Source organism: Urocitellus parryii, chromosome 2 (assembly GCF_045843805.1).
Source record: "Urocitellus parryii isolate mUroPar1 chromosome 2, mUroPar1.hap1, whole genome shotgun sequence".
NCBI classification, from domain to species: Eukaryota; Metazoa; Chordata; class Mammalia; order Rodentia; family Sciuridae; genus Urocitellus; species Urocitellus parryii.
In genome coordinates this window covers 194,252,749-194,269,395 of record NC_135532.1, presented here as the reverse complement: position 1 = coordinate 194,269,395, position 16,647 = coordinate 194,252,749, and the positions used below count along the sequence as shown (strand labels likewise).

The 16,647-nt window shown below is 34.1% G+C and overlaps 1 protein-coding gene and 1 pseudogene across 1 annotated transcript in view; one reads left to right on the top strand and one right to left on the bottom strand.

Moving 5' to 3' along the window:
* Gbe1 (1,4-alpha-glucan branching enzyme 1) overlaps positions 1 to 16,647 on the bottom strand; it is a 261,346-nt gene that overhangs the window by 176,213 nt on the left and 68,486 nt on the right. The window lies entirely within an intron of this gene.
* LOC113190803 (large ribosomal subunit protein eL28 pseudogene) overlaps positions 50 to 16,647 on the top strand; it is a 28,202-nt pseudogene continuing 11,604 nt past the window's right edge.

The window sequence follows — 16,647 nt, the reverse complement described above, 5'->3', positions numbered from 1 at the left end:
GAGGGAGAGTAGAGAGAATACATGAGGGCAGGAAAGATGGTGGAATGAGATGGATATCCTTACCCTAGATACAGGTATGTCTGCAAATATGGTGTGATGCTACATTGTGTACAACCATAGAAAAATTGTGCTGCAATTGTGTACAATGAATCAAAATGCACTCTGCTGTCATGTATACCTAATTAAAATAAATTAATTAATATAAAAATTTTAAAAAGATAAACAATTGAAATCATATGTACCCAAATTCAAAAGAGTATGATACAGTTCAGTTAAAATCTAAAGAAATGCCTCAACCAAGAAGGTTAGAAGGTTACATACTATAAAAGATGAAGAAAAGCTGGACTCCCAATCCAAGAAGAAAGCCAAAATAAACAATAACAAATTCATAACCACAGGAAAACTTAATACAGTTGGCATTAAAAAATAGTGATCAAAGAACACATCATTGAATAAATGGTGATGGGACAGCTGGTTATCCTCATATTATAAAATATGGATCCATTTCGTTTTTTTTTATATCTGAAAACTATTGAACATGGATTATATTTAAATATGATGAATAAAACTGTAAAGTGCTTAGAAGATAATACTGAGAAATACAACTATAATATTCAATTTTAAAAGGAAAATTTTTAAATCGAGACACAAAAGAACTCTATAACACTTTAAGGAAAAGACTTATAAGTTTGCTAAAACTATAAGCATATTTTCATAGATAAAGAGATCAGCAAAACAATCTATTAACAGAGTAAACACATTGTAAAAAAATAGCATACAAAGTATACAAACAATACAAATCAATGGGAAAAAAATAAACCAATAGAAAAATGGTAAAAGAATATAGTCAGATAAAAGGACACTTGAATGACCAATAAACATATGTAATAATACTCATGTTCACTTTTAATCAGAAAATCAAAACTAAAACAACAATTAAATGTCATTTTTCACTCATTACATTGGCAAAAACTTAGTTCCAAAATATCAAGCAGCCGAAAAGGATATAAAACAATACTGCTGCTAAGTGTATAAATGGAGAAAAACAATTTAGCATTATATACTGAAGCTGAAATTATGTTAACCCTGTGAGCCAACATTTCTATTCCCAGGTAATAACCTAGAGAATTCACACAAACGTGCCCAAGAAATCATTCAAAAGTATCCACTGAAGAATTGTTTGTAATAACAAAAACTGTAAGCAATCAAAATTTAAATCACTCAAAAATGAGTAAATACTATACAGTATAATTAAACAAGATGCTACACAATAGTACAAAATTAATGGATTAGAGTGAATGTATCAATATACAAACATCCAAGACATAAAAGTTAACTTGAAAATGAAACAAAAATATCATTTATATGATGTTCAAGGAATATGCAAAAGTAATGCTTACAAGCACATATAGTAAAAATATTAAAACTTAAATGGGAATTTGAAATAGTGATTCTCTCCAGATAGAGGGAAGGGAAAACAAGAAACTTCAATAATATCTATCATATTTTATTGCTAAAGGTGAGTGGTATACACCCAGATGCTTATTACATCACTCACCATTTGCTTATGCCTAAAATACAGTTTTGTTTTGTTTTGTTTTAAAAAAGGCAGTCTTGTAACATATAGTTACTGACATTAGATGTTCAGCCAAGAGATATATAAGCATCAGGAAAACCCTTTCATTCATCCCATGTTTACCTCCTTAACAGCCAACTCTTCCAATTCCTGAGCTAAGTCAATCTGACAAATGGGGATAAACTGGGAAAAAGAAGCAATATTTAAATAAAGATCCTTCTATACATTTCCTTGCTCTCCAGCATGAAGACAAGTTGAAAATGTCTAAAGGTCTATACTTTTAGGAGCAACCCAACAGAATCAATGTTACTATACATACCTTCCACTAAAATTTCAAATACATCTTAGCTATGTATGCCATAACATTATTCTGCCCCAACAGGGTTTAATCAATTTGTAAGAGAAAAAAATTAATAAATAAAATGAAAAGCTTGAAACAAGAATATCTGGACATTATAACCCTCTATATATTGTACTGTCTTTTTATGAAGTGTTTATAAAGTGTCTTTTTTTATGAAGTGTTTATGCTAAACACTTCATATAATTAATAAACTTAATACAAGCAGATCTTTTCTTGGTTAAACATGCAAATAAATAAAGTCATTAGTTAATTTATTCATTAAAACAGCATTTCATTCATAGTATAGGTTCTCCTCAATAGAAAACTGAAATTAGTGTTCAAAATAAGTCATTTCTCAACCAAGGTTACATTGAGAAAAAGTACACCAAACAAAACACTAAAATTTAAAATGGAGTATCCATTAAAAATTGACCTAGTAATAAGTTTTTGTTAGCTGGGCATTATGGTGCACACCTATAATCCCAACTACTAAGAAAATTGAGATAGGAGGATCTCAAGTTCAAGATCAGGTTTGGTAACTTAGCAAGACCCTATACAAAGAGAAAAAAAATAAAAAGGATTTAGGATGTAGTTAGTGGTAGAATGGCTCCTTCATTCAATCCCTAGTACAAAAAGAGAGGGGGGTTGGAAGGGGGAGGGAGAGGGAGGGGGAGGGAGGGAGAGGGAGGAGGGAGAGAGAGAGAGAGAGAGAAATTTTGTTACTTTAAAAGAGAAACTTCAATGATATGTTTTTTCAGCAACTTGAAAATGTTTTGAGTATCATTTGGAACAGTTCCTTAGTGTACCATCATTTGAGTTTCAAGATCTATAGAAAACACTTATTAATATTTGTGTGAAGAAAAGTACTTCCATTATGTCTTATTTTCCTTTTATAATCTGTATATTATAATTTCTATTATAATATTACAGTGATTTAAAACTGCAAAAGCACATGTAGATTATTTGTAACTCTACATTATAACTCCACATGATCTTCAGAAATTTCATTTCACACCTCTATTCTTCATGGAAACTCATGTGTTGACTCTCACTATAGGTCCTGTTAAACCTAGCTTTCAAAGCAGAACTGAGAACATTGTCACCTGTGCTAAAAGAAAATCCACTCCACCATTGATCATAAGCAATGCAGAACATGCTGAAGATTTCAGCAGGTGAGAGAAAGGTGTGCAAGCATATATGGACGAAACTACTTGACATTCTGTTATAGACAGTTTTTCCCCCCATAACTTGATTTTACTTTCAAATAAAATCTAAGAATGTAAAATAATAAGTTAACAGGCATATTTCAGAGAAATGTACATCTGGCGAAATAAGTCATGTGACTATTCCTGAATTTTATTGAATAAAACTGAACATAAGGTAATAATGCTAATAATAAGCAGTTCTAAGACATATCAGAATACATCTAAAAAGCATACATCTAGAACCACTATGCAAAGCTTTTTTTCATTTCAATCCTATCTGATTTATATTTTGAGTAGGCAAAACAAAATTGATTTAATGAAGTACATAATGTAAATAGTTTGTATCACTTTGCAGGCCTGAGGGCAGAACATAAAATAACCAAAATAATGTGACAATCATTTACTTCTCTACCAAATACAGAACTATCCACTCAAGATTTTCTAGTTTTGTAACTTTCTAACCTTAGCATCAGAATCACCTCTGGTGGTTAAAACACATTACAGGGTCCCACCTTCCAGAAATTTTGGTTTGGTATATCTGAGTTAGAACCTAATAATCTAAATTTCTAACAAATACCCCACTGACGTTGATGTTGCCAGCCTCTAAACTGCACTTTAGAAACAATTTTTGAAGTTAAAAAGGTGAGGTGGTGTGTGAGGGACTCTCCAAATCAAATTGAATTATTCTAAATCAACTGGTCAAAGCAATTCTGACACAAAAAAATCATTAATAATTATTCAAGGCAAAGGTTGTTCACATGAATTTTAGGATTAAGGAGAGTTGTGAAGTCCAGGGATATGACCAGTGAAATACAAATCATAGAACAGATCTGACAGATTTAAATTTAAGTATATTAATATAGGAAAAATGGACAATTTGAACATGAAAAGCCAAAAAAAATTTACTTGGTTAAAAGTATGAACTACCAATCACAAAATGAATAAAAATTGAAGGCTTTTTACCTAGAAAAATGATATTAAGCTTTTTAAATGTTAACATATGAACTCATATTTCTTTCTTATTTCTCATCACAATGTACACATTGCTAACTTCAAGGATGTACTCCCAAAGCAACATGTGCTTATGAGCACTATAAGAAAATCCACTCCATTTAGTTTTGATGAAATTTTAAGAACATGTTTCCTGTTTAGCATAAATTATTATATAGCAACATTTTCTCAATTATTTGAAGTTTATCAAGTAAGGATAACCTACATGTTTCTAAAGCAAACATTATAATAGGTATTTTATTAATAACAGGCTTAAATTCATCATTTGAAAATGCAAGCTTCTATTTGTCCATAGACGCTACCAGCCAACAGCATTTAGTTGGAGATATGGAACAAAAATGATGAGTGATGCATGGTTTAATATTAACTGCAAATATATGTTTGGCACAGATGATCAAACATTAACTAAGGTCACTGCATCAAGCGAACAAACTCTGTTGTTTATCTCGTACCTAATAACCTTTCCTTTTCTAATGTAATCATCCTCACCTAAATATCGTAAATGCCATTCTCCTTTAAATATTCCCAATCTCTTTCATCACCTACTGGTGGTGTACTTTTCAGCAGACCTTAGTCACCTCTGTGGAGTCTTTGAATTTAATATAATTTTTTTCTCATGCATAATGGAAATGGTTTCAACTTAAAGGCTAGGGATTTAGCTCCATGTTAGAGTGCTGGCTTAGCATGAATGAGGCCCTAGGTTAGTTTCCAGTGCAGAAAAAGGCCAGGGGGTTGAGAGAGAATGAACCAACATAAATCACCTTAGTATGGAGAGTCTTCTTGCACTTTTCAAGATTTCAATATGTAAAGAGAATAGTCTATACTTGGGCCAATCCCTAGCCCCTCCAAGAAGTGAAGCAAGATGCTTGGCCAATGCAGCAGACAGGGATAATATAAAGCTAGAACTGTGCCATATGGCAGAGGCAGATGTCATTTCTATCCCATCTAGTAGATGTTCCTCTTGACACAACAGTTAATATTTGGGATATCATCTCTTTGAAGAAGTAAGTACTCTGCATCATATAATGTTATTTAATTATTTAAAGTGTTCATATCATGTAGAATTTATGAAGGTTATAATGCAGCATGTTTGTAAACATGAAGTTTCAAGACTTTACCATGTCAACAAAAAAGAGATTCACAAGTCCAGGACTGGAAATTCCTATGAATTTCCTCAGAGGACCACCATACTCTTTGAAAGTTAGAAGACAATAGTCCTTTCTGATATATAACCCAGTGCTTCATGATTTTTCTTTTTTTCCTCCAGATAATTATTCCCCTCTGTTGTGCACAAGAAAATTACCTTTCTTCAATTTATGCTGGTAGCTTGATGACCATATTAAGATTCTAAGGGGAAATTCCTATTAACATATATTAATTTAGATTAGGTGTGCTTTTCAAGAACAAGCTTTAGAGTATACCAAGAGTTTCATAAATTCAGAACCAATAGAAAATAATATTTAAAGAACATTAGTACTTAGTCTTATAATATATAAATTTCTAGGAATTAATAAATAATCTAGAGCTTTATTTGGTAAACATGTTGTTTAAGGCACATAAAGAGGAAAGGGACTCCATTATCAAAACAACTTACTTAAATAAAATTAATTATTATAGGAATAATGTTTATAATAATTTTAGTAAAAGGGGGGTGATAAATAAATACATATTGTTGCTTATGATTTCAAAAAACATGAAAATACAAACCAAAAACTAATAAGAGATAATCATATATATGGGGAGGGAAAATATAAATTAGTAGTCTTCAAGGACCATACTCTGTTACGCTCTTGGGACTACAGAAGCAGATAAGCAATTCATAGACACAGAAAATTTAGTAAGTCAAAGATGGCCAGGCATTGTGGCACACACCTGTAATCCCAGTGACTCAGGAAGCTGAGGCAGGAGGATCATAAGTTCAAAGCCAGCCTCAGCAACTTACTGTGACCCTAAGCAACTTAGCAAGACTCTGTCTCAAAAGATAAAGAAAAAAGAGCTGGGGGCATGGCTCAGCATTTAAGCTCCCCTGGGCTCAATGTATTTCAGTTGTGGTATATGAGAGAAATCTTCATCTAGATTGAACATAAAGAAAGTATTGGTATTTTTCTTAAGTATCACAATAGTAGATATGATACAAAATTCATCTGCTGGTGGTAGGAGAGATATAAATTAATTATGAAGTGATATGTTGCTGAAATTTATCTTAAAATACTTCAGAAAACAAACATACCTTGGGCAGAGGAACAAAAACAAGACTGGAAAAATATATCTATTGAAGCTGTGTGTGAGGAATGTGGATTTCAATCTTGGAGTTTTCACAGATCAGGCAATTACTATCACAAAAACTGTTTTGAGGTCTATGTTCACACACACTTGTCTAAATCTCTTTCCTCGCTAGCAATTATAAAGAGTGATACCATTAGGCAAAGGGTATAAGGTCTTAATTTATACCGACTGATACTTTCTGGATAGGAAATTTCAATTCATCCCACGAGCAACCTAACAGAAAGCTTAACTATCCAGATCCTCATCAATGCCAGAGATTATCATTTTGATAACAAGACATGCCTGCCTTGCCCAACATGGGAACATGGGTTTACCAAGAGAATTAGATCCTAGTTCCCTAAGGATCTATTTATTATATGCAATAAATTATCTTCAGTGCATCTAGAATTGTTATTTGTTACGTACAGTTCTTGGGAGAATTTAGTAAATAGATACTGAGATGCAGAACTAGCATGACAAAAGTTGCCTCTCATTATTATTCTATCCTTAGCTGATAGCTTTTGACTCAGTGTTTTCATTTCTTTTCAAAACAGGCTATATTATAACTCTCATTATTCTCTTTAACCCTGTTGTTAGTTGGGAAAAATTGAGTAGTGGTCATTACATTTTCTTTTAAAATATTTTCATTAATATCTAGTTTCATTGAAATGAACTTAATAATGTGGATTACTTTGAAGTTTAACACAGTGGCCATCATATCATGTATTTATTTATAAGCCTATTTACTTTTAAAATCAAAACCCATTCAATTATCTCAAAGTAGATTGTATGGAGAACTTCAACATAGAAACTACATACAACATGTAAAAGCAGAGTTGCTCTGTAAAAAGTTCCTCCACATATCTGGGCCTCCTCCTCACCTCTTACCCTCCCTCTCAAAGCCTAACACCCACAGTTGCTGAAAGTTGAGGGTAAAATGTTGGTTACTAGAGGCCAGGGAGGGTAGTGATACCTCTGGTTAGGGGTAACAAGTTCTGCTCCCCAAAATATTGAAGAATGAACATTAGAGAAGCACGCCAAGGCAAGCATATCAAGCAGGGTTTATTTTAAAAGGGGTAAGTAACAAAGACTTCTCCAGGAAAAGAGAAGGGAGCCATAGCTGGTATCCTGGTATCCCAAGAAGGGAGGTGTTCTGCCCTTTTTAAATGTCCTAGGCATCCTTTCTTCTCCTGCTCTCTTCCCATTATCTCTCTCCTTCCTGGTATGTGACTAGGCCCAGGAATGGGATGGCCAAAAGGTGGGAAAACACGTGGGATGAAGGAGGAAGGGCAGGATGGAGCAGCCCAGGACACATTAATTAACAACCTTTAGCTATTCTGGATCTCTTATTTTTCCAGATGAATTTCACGATTGCTTTTTCTATTTCTGTGAGGAATGTCATTGGGATTTTGATCTGAATTGCATTAAATCTGTACAGTACTTTTTGAAGTATGGTCATTTTGATAATATTAATTCTGCCTATTTAAGAGCAAGGAAGATATTTCTATCTTCTAAGGTCTTCTTTGACTTCTTTCTTTAGGGTTCTGTAATTTTCATTATATAGATCTTTCACCTCTTTTGTTGAGTCCCAAGTATTTTGTTTTTTATTTATTTGTTTATTTATTTATTTATTTATTTTGAGCCTATTGTAAATGGGGTAGTTTTCCTCATTTCCCTTTCTGAGGATTTGTCACTGATACATGGAAATGCCTTTGACTTATGGTTGTTGATTTTATACCCTGCTACTCAGCTGAATTCATTTACTAGTTCTAGAAGTTTTCTGGTGGAACTTTTAGGGTCTTCTAGGTATAGAATCTTATCATCAGCAAATAGTGCCAATTTGAGTTCTTCTTTTCCTATGTGTATCTCTTTCATTTCTTTCATTTAATTGCTGTGGCCAGTGTTTCAAGAACTTCTATGTTAAATAGAGGGCATCTCTCTCTTGTTCCAGTTTTTAGAGGGAATACCTTCAATTTTTCTGCATTTAGAATGATGTTGGCCTGGGGCTTAGCATAGATGGCCTTTATGATGTTGAGATACATTCCTGTTATCCCTAATTTTTCTAGTATTTTGAACATAAAAGGGGTGCTGTATTTTGTCAAATGCTTTCTCTACATCGATTGAGGTGATCATATGATTCTTATATGTAAGTCTATTGATGATGAATTACATTTATTGATTTCCATATGTTGAACCAACCTTGCATACCTGTGATATATCCCACTTGATTGTGGTGCACGATCTGATTCACCTATCCCTCTCCTCGGTCTATACCCAAAGGATTTAAAAATAGCATACTACAGTATGTTTATAGAGCGGCAAAATTCACAATAGCTAAACTATGGAACCAACCTAGAGGTACTTCAATATATGAATGGATTAAAAATGTAGCATAAATACATAATGGAATATTGTGTATATACTCAGCAATAAAAGAGAATAAAACCATGGCATTTGCAGATAAACGGATGGAGGGAGAGAAGATAATTCTATGTGAAATTGGCCGATCCCAAAAAACAAATGCCATATGTTTTCTCTGATATAAGGAGGCTGATTCATAGTGGGGTAGGGAGATGGAGCATGGGAGGAATAGAAGAACTCTAGATAGGGCAGAGGGGTGGGAGGGGAAGGGAGGGGGCATGGGGTTAGAAATGATGGTGGAATGTGATGGACATTATTATCCAAAGTACATGCATGAAGACACAAATTGGTGTGAATATACTTTGTATACAAGCAGAGATATGAAAAATTGTGCTCTATATGTGTAATAAGAAATGTAATGCATTCCGCTGTCATATAAAATAAATTTTTTTAATTAAAAAACTACTTTGATATGTTTTAGATTTTGATCTTTATTAGTATTTAATCTAGTTATCACAACCTTCTAGATTGTAGTTGCTTCTTATTTATATGTACATATATTCTGCAATGCCTGACTATCCTCACAATGCTATTTACATAATAATCATTCTTATCACTACTTATATTTTTGTGCTCTCATAAAAAGATCAATAAATATTTCTTGATTTAAAAAAAAAAAACAACAACTTATAGCTCCCTGTAGGGAGCGGCAATTTCTGGGACAAGTTACCCCAGCAACAGGTGGGAGCAGGGGCAGTTTCTTGATAAGGGTGAAGGAAGGGCTCTGAAGAAATTAACTGTCCCCTGAGGGGACAGTTTCCAACTTGCTGGACTCACTCAAAATTGGCCTCCTTGATCCAACCTGATTCGATTTACCTATCTACACTGACTGCCAGTCTAATTCTGGCTTCAGTAGAATGAGAGATGAATGGGTGGATCAATGGGCACTAAGTCAGAGTTAGAAGCAAGAAGTTCTGGTGTGTTATTACAAAGTAGAGTGACTACAGATAACACTAAAGTACTACATCTTCCAAAATGCTAGAAGAAAAGATTCTGAATGATTTCACTCTAAAGAAGTGATAAATATTTCAGTAGGTATATATGGTTGACCTGATTTAAACACTACACAATGCATACATATATTAAACCATTACATGGTATAACATTAAAATGTATTTTTTTATGTATCAGCTAATAATTTTCACTACATACCCACGAATTGCTCCAGCATATGATCTTTTTGTAGGTGTTCCACAGATACTTAAAATCTGTTATCTTATTTAAAAGATTGCTATTAGTTGCTTCATCACAAGCTAAGTGTATTAAATTCTATAATGACAATTGAGTCTGAAAATTTATCCAATTTCAAACAAGTCTTGCCACTCTATACTTGACAAAAATTTGATGAACATTGATAAATAAGAATACTGACACCTTTTATACTACAGTATTTATCTCTGTGCCTTTTTCACATGTTGTGGTGAACCACTGCCTGTCTCTGTCAAAAATTCATATTTTAAATTTCTACCCCATAAGATGATGGTATTAAGAACTTTAAAGAAGAACTAATACCAATACTCTTCAATCTATTTCAGGAAATAGAAAAAGAGGGAGTACTTCCAAATTCATTCTACGAGGCTAACATCACCCTGATTCCAAAACCAGATAAAGACACCTCAAAGAAAGAAAACTTCAGACCAATATCCCTAATGAATATAGATGCAAAAATCCTCAACAAAATTCTGGCAAATCGGATATAAAAACATATCAAAAAGATAGTGCACCATGACCAAGTGGGATTCATCCCCAGGATGCAAGGCTGGTTCAATATACGGAAATCAATAAATGTAATTCACCACATCAATAAAGATAAGAACCATATGATAATCTTCATAGATGCAGAAAAAGCATTGGACAAAATACAGCATCCCTTTATGTTCGAAACACTAGAAAAATTATGGATAACAGGAAATTACCTCAATATGGTAAAAGCTATATATGCTAAGCCTCAGGCCAGCATCATTCTAAATGGAGAAAAATTGAAGGCATTCCCTCTAAAATCTGGAACAAGACAGAAATGCCCTCTCTCACCACTTCTATTCAACATAGTTCTTGAAACACTAGCCAGAGCAATTAGACGAAAGAAATTAAAGGCATAAATATAGGAAAATAACTTAAATTAGCACTATTTGCTGACATGATCCTATACAGAGCAGACCCAAAAAGTTCAACCAAGAAACTTCTAGAACTAGTAAATGAATTCAGCAAAGTGGCAGGATATAAAATCAATACCCACAAATCAAAGGCATTCCTGTATATCAGTGACAAATTCTCTGAAATGGAAATGAAGACAACTGCCCCATTCACAATATCCTCAAAAAAAAAATAAAATAAAATACCTGGGAATCAACCTAACAAAAGAGGTGAAAGATCTATACAATGAAAACTACAGAACCCTAAAGAAAGAAACAGAAGAAGACCTTAGAAGATGGAAAGATTTACCTTGCTCATGGATAGGTAGAATTAATATTATTAAAATGGCCATATTACCAAAAGCACTTTACAGATTCAATGCAATTCCCATCAAAATCCCAAGGGCATTCCATGCAGAAACAGAAAAAGCAATCATGAAATTCATCTGGAAAAATAAGAGACCTAGAATAGCTAAAGTAATTGTAAGCAGGAAGAGTGAAACTGATGGTATCACGAGTCCAGATTTTAAACTATACTATAGAGCAATAGTAACAAAAACAGCATGGTACTGGCACCAAAACAGGCTGGCAGACCAATGGTACAGAATAGAGGACACAGATACAAATCCACAAAATTACAACTACCTTATATTAGACAAAGGTGCTAAAAACATGCAATGGAGAAAGGATAGCATCTTCAACAAATGGTACTGGGAGAACTGGAAATCCATATGCAACAAAATGAAATTGCATCCCTTTCTCTCACCATGCACAAAAGTCTACTCAAAATGGATCAAGGAGCTAGGAATCAAACCAGAGACTCTGTGTTTAATAGAAGATAAAGTTGGCCCTAATCTTCATCACATGGGGGCAGGCCCCAAATTCCTTAATAAAACACCTATAGCACAAGAGTTAAAACCAAGAATCAACAAATGGGACAAATTCAAACTAAAAAGTTTTTTCTCAGCTAGAGAAATAATATGTGAGGTGAATAGGGAACTACATCCTGGGAACAAATTTTTACCCCTCAAACATCAGATAGAGCTCTAATCTCTAGAGTGTACAAAGAACTCAAAAAGCTAAACACCAAAATAAATAAATAAATAAATGACCCAATCAACAAATGGGCCAAGGACCTGAACAGACACTTCTCAATCAACAAATACATGGAAAAAATGCTCACCATCTCTAGCAATCAGAGAAATACAAATTAAAACTACTCTAAGATACCATCTCACTCCAATAAGAATGGAAGCCATTATGAAGTCAAACAACAATAAGTGCTGGCGAGGATTGGGGGGGGGGGGAGGTGGACTCATACATTGCTGGTAGGACGGCAAATTGGTGCAGCCAATTTGGAAAGCAGTATGGAGATTCCTTGGAAAGCTGGAAATGGAACCACCATTTGACCCAGCTATTCCTCTTCTCAGACTATACCCAAAAGACCTAAAAAGAGCATACTACAGGGACACAGCCACATCAATGTTTATAACAGGACAATTCACAATAGCTAGACTGTGAAACCAACCCAGATGCCCTTCAATAGATGAATGGATTAAAAAATGTGGCATTTATACACAATGGAATATTACTCATCACTAAAAAATAACAAGATCATGTCATTTGCAGGAAAATGGATGGCATTAGAGCAGATTATGCTAAGTGAAGTTAGCCAATCCCTAAAAAACAAATGTCGAATGTCTTCTCTGATATAAGGGGGGTGACTCAAAATGGGATAGGGAGGAAGAGCATGAGAAGAAGATTACCACTAAATAGGGAAGAGAGGTGGAGGGAAATGTAGGGAGAAGGGGAGTTGCACGGAAGATGGAAGGGACCCTCACTGTTATACAGAATACATGTATGATGTTGTGAGGAGAAAAATAAAAGTGTGTCACTTTAGATTGGATAGAGAAATGTTGGGAGGGGAGGGGAGGGGAAGGGGGAATAGGAAGGGCAGCAGAATAAAACAGACATTATGATTGTTGTATGTATATAGGTGACTCTATGACCAGTGTGATTCTGCAATCTGTACAATCAGAAAAATGAGAAATTATACCCCAATTGTTTCAAATGTATGAATTGCCAAGATCATTGTAATGTCATGTGTAGCTAATAAAAAAAAAAAGATGATGGTGTTAAGTAGAGCCTTTTGGAAGGTGATTAGGTCTAAAATATAAAGTCCTCATGGATGAGATTAATGCCCACTTTCATAGTTTGGATATCAGGTGCTTACCAAAGTTTTAATGTTGGGATGTTCTGAAGTGAAATAACTGGAATATGAGAGCTATAACCTAATCACTCCATCCTAGTTTGAATGGACTAATTGGGTGGTAACTGTAGGCAGGTGGGATGTGCCTAGAAGGGTTGACTCAAGTGGAGCATGCCCTGGAAGGCTTATGACTGACCTCTTCCCCTTCTTTTCCTCACCATTTCCACCTTCATTCCTGGCTGTCATGAGGTGAGCAATGCTCCAATACCACACCCTTCTCTATGATTTTCTGCCTCACCACGGGTCTAGAGGAATGGCAGACCATGGGCTGAATCTCTGAAACCTCAAGCCAAAAATACCAGTTGTTCCCATAAGGTACTTTGATCATAGCGACAAAAAGCTAATGAACACACCCACATAAAAGTTACCGCTTTTCTTGTTCACTGACTCTCCACTATGAGAGATTATGAGCAGAAATCAGAGGACAGCCCTCTCCATATTCCAACCATTATGGCATCCTCTTAGGCTTCCAGCCTTCAAAACAGTAAGAAATAATTTTTTTATTTCTTAGAAGACACTCAATCTATGATACTTTGTTAGAGCACTGAAACTAAGAGGATTGAGTTTTGTTGTCAGTGAAAGTAAACAGAGGAAAACTAATGGCAAAAATTGTGAGGAGATAACATTATTTGCTTAGAAAGAACATATGAAAGGGAAAAATTAGAATAAAAGGATAGAAGTACTAATGCAATGTGGACAATAATCAGAGGCAGCTATAGGCATTCAATGGGCCAAGAATGGCTCTGAACTGTTTTCACTGATAACTACATTAAACTCTATCTCTTTATCTCAACAAATATTTGGAGCCCAGTTAGAAAGATCTTACTAGACAAGGCAACATTGCACTTCACTGTTAATACTCTATATCACTACTGATGACAATTTAACCCATTAATGGCTTCCATGGCTTCAGCATGGATTTGAGAGACGAGCTCTTCTCTACACCTTAAGTCACATTCATCTATCATTAAGATATTCTACATAAACCACTCCAAGTTGTGGGAGAATAGGAGATTATGGAAATCAGGAAATTAATTACATAAGTATACTCTTAATACTATAGCCAGTTTTAAAAATGTACCAATGAAGCTGAAATAATGGTTTCTAACATAGCTATTAATGTTGTAGAAATAAACTCATATCTACAGTCAATTGGTTTTCAACAAGAATGACAAAATCATTCAATGAAGAATGAACAGTCTTTCCACAAATAGTTCTATGACAACTGAAGCTCTCAAAAAAATTTTAAGAAGTACATATGGAACCTTCCGACACATAAAACTAAAAATAGATCAAATAGTTTGACATAAGAGACAAAATTATTAAAAAGTTAGAACAAAACATAAGGTAAATCTTTGAAATCTTAGCTTTTTCTTAGGATTTCAGAAATAAAAAATGATAAATCAAACTTCTTTAAAGTTATAAACATTTGTACATCAGAGGACACTACCAAGAAAGGAAAAAACTAACCTAGAGAATGGGACAAAATATTTGGAAATCATATTTGAAAAGGTACCTGAGTCTAGAATATGTACAGAACATTTACAATTCAATAATAAAAAGAGAACCCAATTTTAAAAATGAGCAAAAAATGTGAACAGACATTTCTACAAGGAAGATGAAGGAATGATGAATAAGCATAGAAAGGAATTTTCAACATCATTTCCTAATGTCTAATCATTAAGAAAATGCAAATCCCAATTAGATAACATTTTTGCACATTAGGATGGTTACAGTCAAAAAGATGAATTAGCATTCCTAAAGTGTGGAGAAACTTGCAACCCTGTATGCTGCTAGTGAAAAAGCAAAACAGCACAGCTATTTTTTGGTAGAGTATGTGGGGGGACCAGAGGTTGAAGACAGGGGCACTCAAAACCACTGACCCACATCCCCTGCCTTTTTTTTTTTTTTAATTGAGACAGGGTCTCACTATGTTGCTTAGGGCCTTGCTATGATGCTGAAACTAGCTTTGAATGTGCAATCCTGCTACTTCAGCCTCCAGAGCCACTGGGATTACAGGCATGCACCTCCATGCCCAGCCCAGTATAGCCATTTTGAAAACAATCTAGAGGTTCATAAAAAGCTAAAGACAGAGTTACCATTAGACTTAGCAATTCCACTCTTATATATATAAGCTAGTTGAATGGAAACATATGTCCACACAAAAACTTGTGTTCATAGCAGCATTACTCATAATAAACAAAAGTTAAAAACAATATAAATGTCCAAGTAATAAATGGATAAACAAAATGTTGCATTTCCAATACAGCAAAATATTGTTTGGGCATAAAAAGGAATGAATGCGTATACAACACACAACCTCATAAACATGTTAGGTAAAAGAAACAGTCAAAAAAGACCATGTATTAATGATACCATTTCTATGAAATATTGAGGACAGGGAAAATTATAAAGACAGATATTAGTGATTGCCTAGTGCTCAGGACACTACAGTATGATAGTATATGGGGTTTCTTTTAGGGTGGTAAAAATATTCTAAAACTGATTGTGATGATGATTGCAAAACTTGGCTTTTATTATACCCAAAACCATGATTTATATACTTTAAATGGGTGAACTATATGCTATGTAAATTATATCTCAATAAAGCTGTGAAAAATTATTTTTCTTAAAGTCAGATAGCTCTTATTTGTTCATTTCTGCTGAGCTTTTGCCAAAAAGTTCTCTCAGAGACATTGTAAAGGAAAAGACCACATAAAGAGACATAAAAATTTAACACTGTGAAGATAGCTTGGTCAATAAGTAGAATAAAAAGTCAAGTTATATAGCTGAAGATTTCTTTGAAGAAAAAATGATTAAAAGTTTCAAGGCTTGCAAAGTTCAACAAATTCACCATATTAGAAGCTGGGGGGAAGGCTTTTAAATAAACAAAAATATATGTCTTCTCTTCTATTTCTAAAGCTCAGATTAGCAATAGTTCCATAAGAGGTCACCAATAAAAGTATACAAAGTTAATGATGATGATTGAAGGACTTATCTTGAACTGCTTAAGAAAAAAGAAACTATGAAAAAACATTCTCCCATAAAAAAAAAAAACAAAATGATTTGAGCAAAGGCTGTCTAAAAACTAAGGAGAGACAAAGAGTCTTATTGTGACAGAGTAATAAAATTATTAAAATAACAAAAAATAAGATGCCTTGGTGAAAGTGATTGCAGCAGCAGTAGCTATAGAGTGTCCTTAGTGCCTGACATTTAATGTCTAATACAATTATCTCAAAAGTCCTATAAAGTGTTACAATCTTCATTTGCTGGATGAGAAAGCAGGCTCAAAGACAGACAGTAACAAAGCCTAAGTCCCAGAGCTACTAAGTGACAGAGCCAGGATATGAGTCATGCTAGTCTGACTCCTGCTTCTGTGTGTGCTCCTACCCTCTATGACATACCTAGAAAAATCTAGATCCAATCAA